The sequence below is a fragment of the Arachis stenosperma genome, chromosome 9 (genome assembly GCF_014773155.1).
Source record: "Arachis stenosperma cultivar V10309 chromosome 9, arast.V10309.gnm1.PFL2, whole genome shotgun sequence".
NCBI lineage: Eukaryota > Viridiplantae > Streptophyta > Magnoliopsida > Fabales > Fabaceae > Arachis > Arachis stenosperma.
In genome coordinates, this window is record NC_080385.1 from 70,667,653 (window position 1) to 70,686,613 (window position 18,961).

The following is an 18,961-nucleotide window of genomic DNA, read 5'->3' on the forward strand; positions in this document are numbered from 1 at the left end:
CTCCACGAGCTCGGCATATGTCCGAGTATAATTCTCCGTCGCCGCCTTCGCCATCTCCTCAGAAGCTTTCGCTGCCGCCACAGCCGCGGTAGCTTTAGCTTTCTCCTTCTCCAGAGACGCCTCCAGCTCAGTAATCCTAGCAGCCTTCAGTTCACTAATCCTCTCGAACTCAGACTGAGTCTTCTCAAGTCGGGAGCTGGTCGCACCAAGGGGGGATTTCTTAAACTCCCGGGCAATAGCGGCATGAAGACTAGCCATCCGGACACAACTCCGCGCCATATACTGAAAATGATGCTCCATAGACACATCATCAGTAGAAATAAAGGTCTGAGGGAGAATGTGCTGTTCAATCCAACCAAGAGCATCAAAATCCTTGTCATTAAAACCCGCAAGCTCTTGAGAGGTCTTCTGTTTCTTGGGAAGAGGACCCGAGGACGAAGGCGGGGAAGAGTGACCGGGTCCAGAGGTCGGAGGATCTTGATTTATAGCTCGGAATTGGGGAGTCGGAATAGCCTTCGACCGAGTAGTGACACCCACGGTAATCTTCTTCGGAGAAGATCGGGCAGAAGCCTCAGCCTCAATATTCCGAGCAGCCACGGACTTCTTCGTCCGACGAAGGAACTTCATAGAATCCGTCTGAGAAGACATCTCTGCAAAATTAAAAGAAAAAGGATCACCAAAAACAGAAATTCCACCAAAACAAAAAAAGCAAAAATACTCTCGGAGGGTCGGGAACTACCTAACTCGGAACGGAGAAGGCTTGGATCACCCAACATTTTCTTCGTGTCCAAGTGAGGTGCCCGACCCCATAAACTGCTTACCACACCCACAAAGGCCTGCTCCACCTCATCTAGACTCTCAAGGGTATACTTAGTAGAGACTACTTTCTCCTGCCAACAAAGAGGAAAAGAAGGCTCCCCACTCTCATCCAAAAAGAAAGGTCGGACGTCTCCAATAGCCCGGACCTTGAAATAGAAGTTCTTAAAATCATGAAAGGACTCATCATACAGAGTGTAAAACTTCCTTCCCTGGTTAGCCCTAAAAGAAACCCAAGATACCTTCCCTCCACCCGACCCTGGCTTTGTCAACACAAACAAGTAGGAAAAAAGAGAAATAGAGGGAGCAACGCCCAAGAACTGACACAAAAGTTGAAACAGCTTTAAAAACGCCCTAGAATTTGGATGGAGCTGCGTAGGAGCAAGATTACAAGACCATAACACCTCAGACTCCAGATCGGTGAAAGGAAGTCGGACACTCAGCTTAGAGAAAAAACAATCATAAGCATAAAAGAAGAGCTTCTCGGAACTATCTAGGGGCGGGAAGCACACTCTCTCCTCAGAATCCGGGACTACTAGTTCATAATCCCTCTCAGACTCTCTATTTTCACATATGCTACAATGCCTACGGAACCTAGCTAAATACTCAGAATCTACCACAGAAGGGACTTTTAGAGGAAGAGGGTCTACCCAATCAAGACCACATGGAATTTTAGTCGACATCGCTTGAAGAACCTTTCGAGACATAAAATTCTTACCTACAAAGAAGAATACAACAGCAAGCCAAAATCACATAAAGAAGACAGCGAAAACCCATTCAGCAAAGCAAGAAACAAAAACCCACGAAGTAAATGCGGCAACCCGGAACAAAACATACCAGAGAACAAAAAGAGCCCCCCCCATATACAAACAACAAGCAATGGCGGCGCCTCTTTTCGGGGCAACCCAGGCATAAAGAAAAAGAAACAAACAAGAGCCACACAAAGAACAGAAGCACATGTACACAAGAAAAGAGAAACATGGGAACAAACCTGGAAGAAAGAAACGAGGACGACAAGCTCCGAAGCAAGGAGAACGACGGCACAGAGGAAATCCCAGAAAGTCACACGGAGAGATTCGGGGAAGTAGAGCAAAGAGAAAGAAGAAGCAATGCTCGAAAAGGTAGTAGAAAAACAAAAACGCAGAAAAAGAAGAAAAGGGGCAAATAAATAAAGCCTTCACAAAACCCGAACGGAAATCGAGGAGAAACGGTAAAATGCAATAAATGCAGGAACGGCCATTTTTGAATTTTGAAAAACTACTATGCCCGAGCTCGACCTTCCAAAAAAGGACGAACTCGGGCAGGGGCACTGTTCATACCCTGACCGGGCTCCTCCAACTCGGAGAATCCATAAAAGGTCCGACCTCGTCCTAAGGCTCACGCCTCAAGGTCGGACCTCGGACAATAAAGCAAGGAAGGCCCATCAAAAGGAACGCAGCCCAAAGCCTAAAGGTCGAAAAGGCCTAGAAAAGGCGGTTCCACAAAGATAGAGATAAAACTCCCAAAAAGATAAGATAAGATAAGAATATCTTATCTAGGGAAGATCACGGCCAACTACTATAAATACACTGGAGCACCCAGGTATGGCATTCATTCACATTCTACACATATCTGCTTGGACCCATGCTAACTTAAGCATCGGAGTGTCATTGCAGGTACAACCACCAACCGCTCTGCATATCAAGCTCGGGCCACTGACCCCCCACCTCGGGTCTCTCCAGACGACCGAGCTACACGTTTCAGGTAACCCTCGGAACAGTAGCCATTGACAATGGTGACCCACCAAACATACAGCTTGCCATGGGAGGGAACTTGCGTGCGTGAAGACGAAGACAATAAGAAAGCAAAGATTCAGAAGACAAAGTATCTCCAAAACTCCAACATATTCTCCATTACAGCATAACAAGTATTTCTTTCATGCTCTTTTGTTCATTTGCAAGTCAACTGATAATTATAATTGATATTCTGACTAAGAGTTACAAGATAACAATAACTTGCTTCAAGCCAACAATCTCCGTGGGATCGACCCTTACTCACGTAAAGGTATTACTTGGACGACCCAGTGCACTTGCTGGTTAGTTGTGCGAAGTTGTGAAGAATTGTGATTTCCAATTTTGTGCACCAATAAACAACAAGAAAATGTAAATAACATAAAAGTAAAGGAAAGCAATAAATTGCAAGAAAGTAAATGGCAAGGGAAGTAAAGTACTGGAAATGTAAAGTGCAAAAAATGTAAATAAACATAAAGTAAATAAAAGAAAGAAAGATAAAATAAACATTGGGATCAAGAGATATTACATTCTCCGGATTAATTGATTTCATCTCATCTTCAATCATGCAACTCATTGACCACTTGGCAATCATGATTGAGTGAGCCCTAATTCCTTGGTGACTCAATCTCTCAAATCTTAATCACTAGCCAATTCCTTGATCTAATTGCTCATGAGTAGAGATGAAGAATGGTCCCTGATTATAACACACATCATCATAGGTCCAAGTAGAGGAAGGATTATATATCACCATATCCAAACACCAAAACCCAAATCCTACTCAAGTGTGAGAAATAATTTCAAGCATGGTTTTATGTTTCCTCTTCCAAGGTTCCCATAAAACCCAATTGCATTCAATCTATTTTCCAAGATAATTGAGTGCTAGAATGAAGAACGAAATCCTTTCTAGTAAATCAAAGAGAGATGAAGAGAAGAAGAAGAAGAATAAAAACAATTAATCCATTGAAAAACAATAGAGCTCTCTTTCCCAATGGAAAGAGTTAGTAATTCATAACTAAAATATTTACAAGTAAGAAAATGGAAGAGGAGAAGAGAATGGTGGGAAGGAGGGTCCGAAGACTCACTCCTCCAAATATGTCCAACCTAATAGATAGCTCCCCAATTCTAAGAAACTAAGGCCTTTATATAGGCTCTCTTAAATTACAACTTAAATGAAATTAAAAGAAAGTTACAATGAAATGAAAATAAACTATTCTAGATGCTTCTTGTGGCCTTGATTGGTTGACAATTATGGCTTGAATGAGAGTTGGAGTGGGCTTGGTTGAAGGTTGGGGACTGCAGGAAGAAGTTGGCGTGTGGTTCCAAGTGCCACTCCCACTTGATTTTGCCCTTTGGAGTATGACCCACTTTGCAGTGTTAAAAGTATGGAGTTGGTTGGGCCTCAAAATGAATGTCAACTATAAAATATTATATATGGTTAGAAAGCTCTGGATGTCAGCTTTCCAACGCTATTAAAATCAACTCATTTGGATCTCTGTAGCTCAAGTTATGCCCATTTGAAGGTGGATAGGTCAGTCTGTCAGGTAGCCTGGCGTGCCACGCCCCATATGTTATGAAACTGGCGTGCTACGCCCAAAACTGGCATGCCACGCCTTCAATGATGCACCAAAATCTCCTCTCTGGCCATTTGAACTGGCGTGCCATGTCCAAGACTCCAAGTGGCACGCCCATTGTATGAAAGGGGTTGGCGTGCCACGCCTTCGATATAAAGTGGCACGCCTAGGTTTTGCAACGCTAAAATAATGGCCTTTTTCACCTTCAGTTTTAATGTACACCCTAGAGTTTTATATATCGTTGGAAAGCTCTTGATGTCAGCTTTCCAACAAAACCAAGATCACCTCATTTGGACCTCTACAACTCAAGTTATGTTCCTTTGAAGATGAAGAGGTCAGGCTGGTAACTCTGCAGTGACGTGTTTTTCTTCTTGTGTTTTCGGGGTCAATATCTTCCTCAATTCCAGTGTCCATTATAAAGTGTTATATATGGTTAGAAAGATCTAGATGTCTACTTTCTGATTGGCACTAGAATTATTTTATTTAAAGTTTTGTAGCTCAAGACATATTCATTTGAACGAGAGGAGGTCAGGCTGGCATATTCCCCGGCGTGCCACGCCCATAGTGGGTCTCAATATTACTCCTCTGGAATTTAAGCCTAGCGTGCCACGCCCAAGACACCAAGTGGCACGCCCTCTTTAAGATCTTGGCTTCACAAACTTGGCGTGTCACGCCCAGAGCTCCAAGTGGCACGCCCATTGTTGAGAGTTGGCTCAAAAGCTTGGCGTGCCACGCCCAGAGCTTCAAGTGGCACGCCTAGCTTTATTTGCTATTTTCTTCCCATTTTGTTGCTCTTTTTATCTAAAATTTAGCACAAACCCATTTCAAAGTAATGTACCAATATATATATATATATATATATATATATATATATATATATATATATATATATATATCATTTGGTTCATGCAATTGCATTGATTCAATGATATTATGCTCTTTTTATGGCCCTTTTAGATAAGAAAAAGGGCTAAAAGATACAAGTCATCATGCACCAACGTTGAGTCAAACATTGCTAGCAACACCCAGAATTCATCTATCATGCAACGTTTGGGCTCAACGTTTTCACACAAACGTTGCCACCAAAGTTAAGGCCAATTTCAGTTACAAAATGGCACCCTGCAAGTTATGAACATTTAGCCAAGGTCAACGTCAGCTAGAGTGATTCCTACCTGCTTCAATCAAGTCCAAGACCCAAATCCAAGTACACTGAAGACCCAATTGAAGATGAGAAGAAGACTATAAATAAGAGAATGTTTGAAGATGAAAGGTGGCGAGTTTAGGGAGTTTGGCTCTAATAGAGACTCTAGAGCTCTCTTGGAGGATTAGAGACTCCAGAGAGCTTTGTGTAGATTTGTTTTCTACAATTCCTTATTAGTTTGTAATGAATTTAGATTTATTTCTATGCAATTTCAATTTCCTGCACCTCTGTTCTTCTGTACTTTTACATTTTCGTTCATATTTAGCTAATACTTTCTTGCAATTTAGTTTCTCTGCACTTGTTCTTTGAGCTATGATCCGATGAACCCCAATTTATTAGGGGGAGGAGCTCTATTTTAATTCACATGGTTAAATGAACATCTTCTTCTTCTCAATTCATCTGGATAACTAAGAAATGACTTCTGTTTTGATTGAGACCCATTCACTCCGGAAGGGGTTTGAATCTGTGAATTTCCATGTGAGCCTCGGAAGGGGAATCATGGAAATTATAACTGAAGCTCTGTTTCTCACAACTCTCTTGATCAACACCATTCGGGAGGAATTGAGATCTTGAGAGTCTGTGTGGCTTATGGATTAGAGAAAATGCTTAACCTCTTCTCATGACAATTAGATCAAGGAATTGGCAAGATTGATGTGATTAGAGAGATTGGATTGCCAAGAAATTGGGATCCAATCAATTTCAATCCGCCAAAGATCTATTCATATGATTGAGAGAGAAGTTGAGACCCGTTTGATTCATGATGGATTCTGATATCTCCAATCCTTGATGAAATTCTGTTTCTGTCATTTCTCATTTGATTACTTTGAGTTTCTTTTAATTGCTTTTGATTTACTGCTTTCTTTTTATTCTGTTGATCCATGTCCACTCGATTCTTCTCTGTCAGCTTAACTAAATTTATCACCTAACTAAAGTTGCTTGATCCATCAATCCGTGTGGGATCGACCTCACACCTGTGAGTTATTACTACTTGATGCGACCCGGTACTCTTTTCGGTTAGTTTGTGTGGAATTGATTTTTGTCCATCAAGTTTCTGGCGCTGTTGCCAGGGATTGATATCGATCGACAATGATTAAGTGGGTGGTAAGTCTAGATTAACCATTTTCTTTGTTTTTGTCATTTAAGTTCTTTTTAATTTTCTATTTTCTACTGATACTAAGGTGTTTGTGTTTTTGTCTCACTAAGAAATTTTCATCTGTGACATGAATTTCAATTTTCATTGGTGATTGTATTTTACAAAATTTAAATGGAGTTCACTTCATCTTTTGATCAAACAAATTTCATGGGATATTGCCCACCATCATAAAATGACTATTCTAATGGTGGGTGGGGATATCACCAAGAAATGACAGATTATGAGCAATCCACCTAGTGGGGATATGCTCTAGAACCACAAAATGATCAAGCAAATCACATGAGATTTTGCCCATCACCACAATATGATGTATGTCATTATCCTAATAGTGTCTGAGAATATCAACAAGAGTGTGAACAATCAAGTGAAAGGGGATACCTCCCAGAGCCACAACATGACTCATATTGTTATGACAACTACACAAATTGTGGCTGGGAAGGGAATTTTAATGCTTCATATTCTAGTCAGCAAGAACCATCATCAATTGAACATAACTTCAACTCATTCATGCAAAATTGTCCAACCTCACCTATCAGTTTTTCATATGAAAATTCTTCATCACTTGACTATGCCTCAACACAAAATTTTTTCTAAAACTCGCAACCCACACAAACTTCCCTGAACCAAAGTCTCTCAAACCTTGAGTCCATGCTTGAAGATATGAAGAAGAGACACAGAAATCCTGGAATGAACAAGAAAATTCTTTCAAAAACATGAAAGTGCTGGTAGACCAAATGTTGAGTGTAAAGGAGGAAGTAGAAAAGTAATATGAGGAGGCTCCTGTACCAAGTGAAACCCCACCTCCTGATTTCTCATGTCAAAATTTTTTATCACTTGAGTATGCCTCAACACAAAGTCCTTTCCAAGATCCATACAACTTATTTCACCAACTACATAATTCATTTCACCACTCACAAAACTCATTCTATATCCCTCAAGACGATTTCACCACAACACACACATATCCATAAAATCATTCCCAGCCTTCATCTCTTGAGCTATCATTCTCAAATTATGAGTCCATGTTTGAAAAACATTGTGAGGAGATGAAGAGGCTTAGGGAAGATGAAAAGAAATCTTGGAAAGAACAAGAGATCCTCTTCAAAAAGATGGATGGGCACTTAGAGCAAATAAGGAATCAATTAGGATTGCCAAGCATTGAGGATAAAGAACAATCTGCGAGTGAGGAAGAAAAAGAAGAGGCCCTTGTATCAAGTGAAAACTCAATGAAGAATGAGGTCGTGGAGATATATGAGCCTATGATTTCATATCCACTAAGGCAACTTAAGGTGATAGAAGAACATGAAGAATCACTCCCAAAGAGTTAATGGAACATCATGTAGAAGAAAGGGAGGAAGACAATCAATAGAGTCCACACTCAAGTGAAGCATAGAGTTGCATAGAGGAAGGGTTCATTGAACCATCAATTCAAAAGGCTTCTGATGAAGAGAACACTCAAACAAACATACAACACCCAAGTCTTGATGTCCAAGAAGGGAAGGCAACCAACAAGAGCACCGAAGAGAGGATGGTGACCAAGCCACAATTGACCATACCCATGAAAAAGAAAATGCCAACCACAAGCAATCCAACCCCTGATCCAACAAGCAAGTTCAAACAAGCAAACAACAAAAGGAAGCTTGCTAAAAAGAGACCAAGATAGGGGACACTAGCTGGCTCTTCTCCCTCGTGAGGTCATTCCTCTTGACAAACTGGAAGAAGAAGAAGAAAGTCATCAGCAACATGTCAAGCTAGTGACACTAAAAGAGCACTTATTGGGAGGCAACCCAAGTAGAGGTAGTTTTCCTTTCTTAGTTATTTCAATAATAAAGTTAAGTAGATTTCTCTGTATTGCAAGGAGCTAAGTTTGGTGTTGCACACGAAAGAACTTCAAGGGTGAATGTGTGATGCTAAGTTTGGTGTTCCACCACATATTTCATTTAAAAACACATTGCAACCCTCCTATGACTAGTCATTGACTCCAAACAATTAGAGAAGCTACTTAACAATTGTTTAGTTTCTAGTTCACAGTTAGTTTTCTTAGTAAAAGCACATGAGGTTTTTTGCATGTATTTAATATGCTGCATATAGAAATAAGCAAAGAACTAAGTTTGGTGTTCCCATACCAACTTAAGTTCAGAAAATTACAAGCATACATGCATGCTAACCACTTCTTAAGTGCTTGGGGAACAAGCAACTTTCAATATTTTTACAGCAAGTTACTCAATCTCTTGGGGAGTAAGATGCATCATCATGTGGAAAGACAAGGGAAAAACAAGAAAGCCAACAATGATGATGACACAGAGGAAACAAGTGGACTCCAAGAGGTTGTATTATTACTTAACTGCCTGTAGCTTAAATGTGTTCATTGAAAGTGTAATTTTGCCCCTATTGATTAGTGTCCTGTTAGTCATGATTCAATTGCTGTTTGTTTGTCTTTAGGCTTGCTAGTTTAAGTGTTTGTATCACCTCATCTTGTTTGAATTGTCTGCTTTGTTCCTAATGCTTGAATAAAAGAAAAAAATTATTGTGAAACAGAGAAAGAGTAGAAGTTCTGTTTTGATAGAAGATAGAATAAGATTATGTGGTGGTATGTGCTGGTTCATTAGTTGATTTATAAATAAGACTAAAGTTTGGCATGATTTTGAGATATGAACTTGATTTACATTCCATGAGACTTGACAAAATGAAAGAGGTCCATAATAAAAGAATTAAAATGCAAGAGGAAGAAACAAAAAGAAATAAACAAGGCTGGGCACCAATGACTTGAGATTTGGATATATGCCTGTGATGCTCTTGTACAAAGATCAGCTTGGATAACTAGGTTCTAAGGGGTGCTTCATCACCTGGCAACTTGGGTTAACTAATCCAGGATTGCCAACCGAAAGTCCACCATCAAGAGCTACTTTGAGACAAAGCATTTAGTGACCCAAAGAGGTGCTGGACACTAATGTCCAAAGAATAAAACAAGCTAAATGTCTGTGATGTGTGTGTGCTAAGGAGAGGCTTGAGCAAGTAAGCCCTTTAGGGGTGTCTCAACACCTAGCATCTTGAACCAACTGGGGCGGGAATGCTGGCGGAAAGCTTACTTTAAAGAGCTACCTTAACACATAACATTTAGCCTCAATAAGCAATAAGTCTTAGTCATAAAAGAGAGCAAGAAAAAAAACTAAGGACCAATCCATACCAAGTCTCGTTTTTTGTGTAATTTAAGTAAGGATCCAAAAGAGTGTCTATACTTAAGTCACAAATAAAAATCACTAAGAATATCATGCATGAAAACCCCATTAACCAGAATTAAATGTCTTCCAATAAAGGCTTATACCTCTTATGAGCAGATAATTTATACGCTTTTTGGCATTATTTTTAGGTAGTTTTTAGTATGTTTTAGTTACTTTTTAATATATTTTTATTAGTTTTTATGCAAAAATCACATTTCTGGACTTTACTATGAGTTTGTGTGTTTTTCGGTGATTTCAGGTATTTTCTGGCTGAAATTGAGGGACCTGAACAAAAATATGATTCAGCGTCTGAGAAAGGACTGCAGATGCTGTTGGATTCTGATCTCCCTCCACTCGAAGTGGATTTTCTGGAGCTACAGAAGCTCAATCGGCGCGCTTTTAATTGCGTTTGAAAGTAGATTAAGTGGGTGATAAGTCCAGATTAACCATTTTCTTTGTTTTTGTTATTTAAGTTCTTTTTAATTTTCTATTTTCTACTGATACTAAGGTGTTTGTATTTTTACCTCACTAAGAAATTTTCATCTGTGACATGAATTTTAATTTTCATTGGTGATTGTGTTTTACAAAATTCAAATAGAGTTCACCTCATCTTTTGATCAAACAAATTTCATGGGATATTATCCACCATCACAACATGACTATTCTAATGGTGGGTGGGGATATCACCAAGAAATGACAGATTATGAGCAATCCACACAGTGGGGATATGCTCAAGAACCACAAAATGATCAAGCAAATCACATGAGATATTTCCCATCACCACAATATGATGTATGTCATTATCCTAATGGTGTCTGAGAATATCAACAAGAGTGTGAACAATCAAGTGAAAGGGGATACCTCCCAGAGCCACAACATGACTCATATTGTTATGACAACACTACAAGAAAATGGAACAATTGTAACAAAAATTTGTATCAAATTTAAAATTGTTACAAAAAAGAGTTTTTTGTAATAATAATTAATGATTGTTATAAAAGAATAATATTTTGTAACAACATTACAAATTGTTACAAAATATGATAATATTTTGTAACAACCTGTTTTATTTTGTTACAAATTATGTTAGTTTTTGTAACGAGATGGCGTTTTGTTACAAAATATTTTAATATTTTGTAACAAAAAAAAAAGAAGTTGCAAAATTCGAAATATTTTGTAACAATTTTTTTTTGTTTCAAAAACTCCAATTGTTTTGTAACAAAACAATTTTTTGTTTCAAAAACTCCAATTATTTTGTAACAAAAAATTAATTTATCACAAAATTCAATATTATTGGTAACAAGTTAATTAGTTGTCACAAAATATAAGTATATTTTATTTTCAAAACGTTAAACACTTTAAGAATAAAAAAATTGGGTATATAATTTTTTACATACTATTTGTATTCATTAATTTTTAAAAATTATAAATATTATTTTAAAATTAACTAAAAATTAATTCATGTAACTTAAAATAATTAAATTATAAATATACATAACAGTTACTAAATTTAAAAGAAAAAAAAACCAAGATACTAAACTTAGCTGCTAGCTATAACATTCCGCATATTTTGAAGATTTAAATATGAATAAATTATCATTTTATATAAAATGAAATTAAAGTTTTGGTAATAAAAAATAATAAAAAAATTATATCATATAATCTAAATAATTGATATTTTTGGATTTAAACTATATTTTACAAAATATGATGAGTATGTTTATTTTATAATTTAAATTAAAAATAATTAATTGAACTTAGCAATATGTTGATAAATAATGCTCTTAAATATTTTTTTATATATAGAATATATTTAATTTTAAAATTATTCTACCTTCCAATTTTATCAAAAAATCTATTCATATTTATCTTTATTCCTTTATAAATTCCTAATTTCTAACTTTAATTCTCAAATTGAAAATTGAAAACCTAATTTCCTAAAATGAAACCCTAATCCCCTTAACTATACTCAGCTGCGCCTTTAACCCCTCTGCCTCACCCACACTGCAGTGCACACACGCTCAGCACCACACCCACTGAGCTCACACTCCTTCTATCACACACCTACACATTCTTAACGGAGTTGCACCGCGCCCAAGTCATTCTGCCACCACCGAACTGTCGAGCCCAGAGAAGAGAGAGTTACTGCTGTGATGTCGAGAAGAGAGCTCGCGCAGAGAGGGACGACTCGCGAAGGAGGGGTTGTTTCCCAGAGTCGCCGCTATTTGTGCCTTGCCGTCGCTGTTCTGGCTTCCATCAAGCTCGAAACGTAACTATTTGTGGTGCTTGCCATCGTGGCTGGAGCTTCTGCCGCCGCCATGAACCGCGAACAAAGGAGAGCGAGAGAGACCAAAGCGAGAGAGAAGAGGTGATGAATGAAGCCGCCACTAAAGCCTTAGCCTTCGCTGCCAGAGGCGTAGAAGAAGGGAGACAGGACCGCATGAACTAGAGGAGCCATTGTGATCGCCGTTGCTGTCGCGGGTGGAGTCCACCGTCGAACTGCATGCCGCCACTACTTTCGGAAACCACCATCAGAACCACTACTATTTTGGTAAGCTTTTCCTATTTTTGATTCTTCCGTATTCGCCCAATTCGTTCTACTGTGAAGCTTGTCACTGAAACTGCTTGTATTGAATAAAGTTATCACCGTGAGTTACCCTGCCATCACCATTAGTGAAGGTTGCTGCTGCCACCTATGCTAGTTCATGGTAGAATGATGATGTTGCGATGTCGAGGGTGCAGTTCTGCTAGCTGTCCGGCCTTTATTCCGCCTTCAGTTTCTTTTAATTGCAACATCAAGGTAGGGAGTTTAACTTAAACGATTTAATTTAAGAATGCCCACAAAGTTTGCTGGATAATTGCAAATAGGTTTAATTATAGTGAATAATTGATTAATTATATGAATGTTGAATTTTTACTGAGATTGTGATTGGAATGACTGAGATTTTGATTGAAACTTTGATTGAATTTGTTGATTTAAGAAGGGGAAAACTTGCTGGCCTTCTGGAGCCCTAATGGCAAATTAATCGCCATTCTTGTAAGTTCTTCTGAATGTTGATATGTTCTGTTTGAATGTTAGTCTGATCTATAATATCTCTTGATGTAGATTCTGCTTTCATCTTCAATAGATGAAACCTAAATTCAGGTGCTGTTGAAGTCTAAACTTTGATAAGGGAAGTCTAAACTCTTAGGTGCGATACACGTTCAGCCTCAATTCAGGTGCTGTTGAAGAACTTGAGCTTGATTCATTTGGACTATCAATTATGCCTTCAAGTTTGGTAAGTTAGTGCCTCTTTGTAAGTTAGCATGCAATTTTTGCCAATCCAATTGGAAATGAAAGTATACATCCTATGTTAACAAATCCAAGTCATAATTCTTTCATTTTGATCATTTGTGACTCCTAGTCAAGGATGTACTGGAAGTTGTATCTGAATAGAAGTTGACTTTTAATTTGACTTTCCTTCTTTTGTTGAGGGTTAACTAAATAAAAACAATGATTAATTACTAATTGATCTTGACAAAATTCTAGCAAGGATAGAACTTCAAATTAATCTTCTCCTGGTCAAGATTTTATTTAAATCAAATAATTTCTCCAATTTAATTTTTTGTTCATCAACTCAACCCATTTGGAAAACCTCTGATTAATAAAATAGCACATCTTCCTGCAACTCGTTGGGAGACGACCTGGGACTCATACTCCCAGTATTTTATTTCTAAAAAATGTGACAACTCTTTTCTAAATTGATAAGTGGATTTTCGCTGGTTAAGAACTGTACTCACAATGCCATTTTTCTAATTAATTCTTAATCTGCCTATTTCCGCCCACATCAATTTTTGGCACCGTTGCCGGGGAGTTGCAATAGTGTGCTAATTTATTGATTAAAATTTATTTAATTGCAATTTTTCTTTTTATTTTGTTACTATGAGCTGTACGTCTCTTTCATTGAATGACGCGTTCACTTCATGATCTAAGCTTGCTAGTATTTGACCCTGAAATTGAAAGAACTATTTCACGTATAAGGCAAGCTCAGCGTCGGCTAGTCCTCTCCGAGGACGAATCTGAAACGTCATTTAAGGAAGAAACAAGCTCCCTTTCTACTGATTCAGTTGCTTTACGTGCAGGTGACATGGCAGCACCTAGAAGAGTCACTTTCTAGGAGGCTGGAGCTCCTGATTTTACACTACAGCCATACCAGGCACACCACCCAGCGGTGGCTGTGGACTTTGAAATAAAGACTGCACTACTCAACTTGATATCCAAGTTTCACGGCTTACCTGCTCAAGAGCCTATCAAGCACCTTAGGGATTTTCAGACAGCTTGTTCTACTGTTAAGCGTGATGGTACTGACGAAACTTCTATTTTGTTAAAAGCCTTCCCATTCTCTCTTGAGGGAAAGGCAAGAGAGTGGTACTACACTTAACCCGGAGCAACTGTTTCTAACTGGGATACGCTTAGAAGAGAATTTTTGGAGAAATTCTTTCCAGCTGAGGTTATCGATAAACTAAGGAAGGACATCTCCATGATCGTTCAGGACGAATCTGAGACTCTCTACGAATATTGGGAGTGCTTCAGTAATCTTCTGGAAGCATGCCCCCACCATATGATTGACAAGATAGTTTTGCTCGGCTACTTTACACAGGGCATGAAATCTCAAGATAAGACCACACTGGAAGGTGCTAGCAATGGGTCTATGAAAAAGTACAAGACTACGGATGAGGCATGGCAATTGATCAGTGACTTAGCTGAATCTACTAGGAATCACAGGCAGAAACAAGGTCGGTTAAGAGTTGTTGCAGAGGTATCCTCTAGCAAAGAGACTGCTGCTTTAACTCATAGCTTATGTGAAATGACCAACTTACTGAAGCAGATGCAACTAAGTCAACAACAAGCTCAGCAAGTTCAACATTCTCCACTACATCAAAGCCAACGGTTGGTTCCACAGAGAGTATGTGGGATCTGTGCCGATTACAGCCGTTATACTAATGAGTGTCCGCAACTCCAACAGGAAGACCACACTGTGGCAGCCACTCATAACTTCTATGACTGCCCCAATCAAGGATACAATCAAGGTGGCAGCTACAACCATGGATGGCAGGATAACCCCAACCAAGGTTGGAGAGACAATTCTAACCAAGGTTGGAAGGACAATCATAACATAGGAGTGATGCCAGGGCATCTAGGCCAGTTTCACTGACCTTTTCTTTACTGTTTTAGGGTAGTTTCATGCATTTTCCTAATAAATAAGGCAAGTTTTGGGTGAAAATATACTTACGCCTTCATTCAAGCAACTATTGGGAATTTTGCATGATTTCATGAGATTTTTTTTGCCAGAATTACATGATATTTTAATGATGCATAATCTCATGATTTTGGCTAGAGCTTTGATGCACTTTAATTGCTTGATTTCAGGACAAATGAAGCATGGAAGAATCACGTTAGCATTCATGTTAACTTAGTTAACGTGACTACTGGTGCACGAATTTGCAATCCGTACAACTAACCAGCAAGTGCACTGGGTCGTCCAAGTAATACCTTACGTGAGTAAGGGTCGATCCCACGGAGATTATTGGTTTGAAGCAAGCTATGTTTATTTTATTAATCTTAGTTAGGATACCAATAGAGTTCTTTAGCCTCGTATAAAGTAAAAAGGGCATAAAATAAATAGTTGTTACTTGTTGTGCAGTAATGGGGAATATGTTGGAGTTTTGGAGATGCTTTATCCTCTGAATTTCTGCAATGTAATATTCAACTTAATTGTTTGTAAAGCCCGTCTACGGCAAGCTGTATGTAGGGTGTCACCATTGTCAGTGGCTACCTCCCATCCTCTCAGTGAAAACGGTCCAGATGCTCTGTCACAGCACGGCTAATCAGCTGTTGGTTCACGATCATGTTGGAATAGGATCCATTGATCCTTTTGCTTTTGTCATCACGCCCAGCAATCGCGAGTTTGAAGTGCGTCACAGCCATTCAATCCTTGAATCCTACTCGGAATACCACAGACAAGGTTTAGACCTTCCGGATTCTCAAGAGTGGCCGCCATCAATTCTAGCTTATACCGCGGAGATTCTGATTAAGGAATCTAAGAGAAGCTCATTCAGTCTGATGTAGAACGGAGGTGTTTGTCAGGCACACGTTCATGGATTGAGGGAGGTGATGAGTGTCACGGATCATCACCTCCTTCATAATTAAGCGCGAATAAACATCTTAGATCGGACCATACACACGTTTGAGTGAAATAGAAACAATTGCATTAATTCATCGAGACGTTGCAGAGCTCCTCACCCCCAACAATGGAGTTTAGAGACTCATGCCGTCAAAATGTATATAATTCAGATCTGAAAATGTCATGAGGTCCAAAATAAGTCTCTAAAAGTTGTTTAAATAGTAAACTAGTAACCTAGGTTTACAGAAAATGAGTAAACTAAGATAATTGGTGCAGAAATCCACTTCTGGGGCCCACTTGGTGTGTGCTGGGGCTGAGGCTAAAGCTATCCACGAGCTGAGGCTTTTCTTGGAGTTGAACTCCGAGTTATAACGTGTTTTGGGCGTTCAACTCCGGATCATGACGTGTTTCTGGCGTTTAACTCCAGACAGCAGCATGTACTTGGCGTTCAACGCCAAGTTACGTCATCTATCTTCGCGCAAAGTATGGACTATTATATATTTCTGGAAAGCCCTGGATGTCGACTTTCCAACGCCGTTGAGAGCGCGCCAATTGGACTTCTGTAGCTCCAGAAAATCCATTTCGAGTGCAGGGAGGTCAGAATCCAACAGCATCAGCAGTCCTTTTTCAGCCTAAATCAGATTTTTGCTCAGCTCCCTCAATTTCAGCCAGAAATTACCTGAAATCACAGAAAAATCACACAACTCATAGTAAAGTCCAGAAATATGATTTTTGCTTAAAAACTAATAAAATTCTATTAAAAACTAATTAAAACATACTAAAATCTACATGAAATTACCCCCAAAAAGCGTATAAAATATCCGCTCATCACAACACCAAACTTAAACTGTTGCTTGTCCTCAAGCAACTAGATAAATAAAATAGGATGAAAAGAAATTAAGAAACAATAATATCTCAGAGTTTCAAGTGAAGCTCATATTCTAATTAGATGAGCGGGACTAGTAGCTTTTTGCTTCTAAACAGTTTTGGCATCTCACTTTATCCTTTGAAATTCAGAATGGTTGGCATCCATAGGAACTCAGAATTCAGATAGTATTATTGATTCTCCTAGTTTAGTATGTTGATTCTTGAACACAGCTACTTTATGAGTCTTGGCCGTGGCCCTAAGCACTTTGTTTTCTAGTATTACCACCGGATACATAAATGCCACATACACATAATTGGGTGAACCTTTTCAGATTGTGACTCAGCTTTGCTAGAGTCCCCAGTTAGAGGTGTCCAGAGTTCTTAAGCACACTCTTTTGCTTTAGATCACGACCTTAACCACTCAGTCTCAAGCTTTTCACTTGGACTTGTATGCCACAAGCACATGGTTAGGGACAGCTTGATTTAGCCGCTTAGGCCTGGATTTATTTCCTTGGGCCCTCCTATCCATTGATGCTCAAAGCCTTGGATCCTTTTTACCCTTGCCTTTTGGTTTTAAGGGCTATTGGCTTTTTCTGCTTGCTTTTTCTTTCTCTCTTTTTTTTTTCGCAAGAATTTTTTTTCCACTGCTTTTTCTTGCTTCAAGAATCAATTTTATGATTTTTCAGATCATCAATAACATTTCTCTTGTTCATCATTCTTTCAGGAGCCAACAATTTTAACATTCATAAAATTCAATATCAAAAATATGCACTGTTCAAGCATTCATTCAGAAGACAAAAAGTATTGCCACCACATATAAATAATCACAATTTTCCTTATTAAGAACTCAAAAAAATTAAATTGCCTCTTTATTCTAAAAAATCTACTATTTTATTCATGTTTGATGATGATGAGAAAAATAAATTATAACTTAATTGAAATTAAAATCAAAATAGATATGCTAATTACTACTACTCCTATATAACTTCTAAGGTAAAATCCTATAATAATACTATCACAGAGTTAAAGCTAGAATTAGAACTTAACAACCTGTATTTTGGGAAGTGGATGTTCCTCTAGTCTGTGGGGTGCCTTCAAGAATTAATTTCTGACGCTTTAGCTCCCTTAAGTTCACATCCTTGCTCTTCTTGTTCCCTTAGGTACCATGATCTTAATGAGTTTTTGCTCAGTGATCATGGCAAATCACACCAAACTTAGCGGTTTGCTTGTCCTCAAGCAAAAGAAAGAAAAGGAGAGGAATAGAAGGAGAGGTAGTTTCGAAAAAAAGATAAGATGAGTTGAAAAAGATTTGAAAAAGATTTGGATTGGAAAAAGATTTGTGTTTATGAATTAAGATACATTTGACATCTTTGAAAAAGGGATTTTAGAAATTAGTGTTTTTAGAAATTAGGATTAAAATTTTTGGAATTGAAGGATGATATTTTAAAACATGTTTATGCAAGAAATCATGAATTGAAACATAAAAAATTAGAAAATTTGTGAAGAAAAACGAATTTTACCTCCTCCCCACCATCCTGGCGTTAAACGCCCAAACGCTGCATGTTTTGGGCGTTTAACGCCCAAATGTTGCTTCTCCTGGGTGTTCAACGCCCAGCTGTTGCTTCTTTCTGGCGTTGAACGCCAGGAAGTCCTTTGTCACTGGGTGTTTTTCTAAATGCCCAGGACGCTATCAATCTGGCGTTAAACACCCAGAAGGTGCTTCTTTCTGGCGTTCAACGCCCAGAAGATGCTCCTTTCTGGTGTTTAACGTCCAGATGGCTACCCTTACTGGCGTTGAACGCCCAGTGGGTGCTTCTTTTGGGCGTTCAACGCCCAAAACATTTCTTACTGGCTTTTTCATGCCAGTGAGCTTCCAAATTTCCTTGCAACTCTGTGAATTCAATCAATTGCTATTTTACCTTTTGAAGATACTCTGACATATATCTGTAAAAATCAATCAATTAGCAAAAACAAATAAAATTAAATTTTGTGAATGGCTGGGTTGCCTCCCAGCAAGTGCTTCTTTAATGTCGTTAGCTGGACTATTACTAAGCTTTTAATCAAGTCTCAGTTTTAAGCATTCTTGCTAAAAATTGCTTTCAAGATAATGTTTAACTCTCTGTCCATTAACAATGAACTTTTTGTTAGATTCATTATCTTGAAGCTCTACGTATCCATATGGTGATACACTTGTAA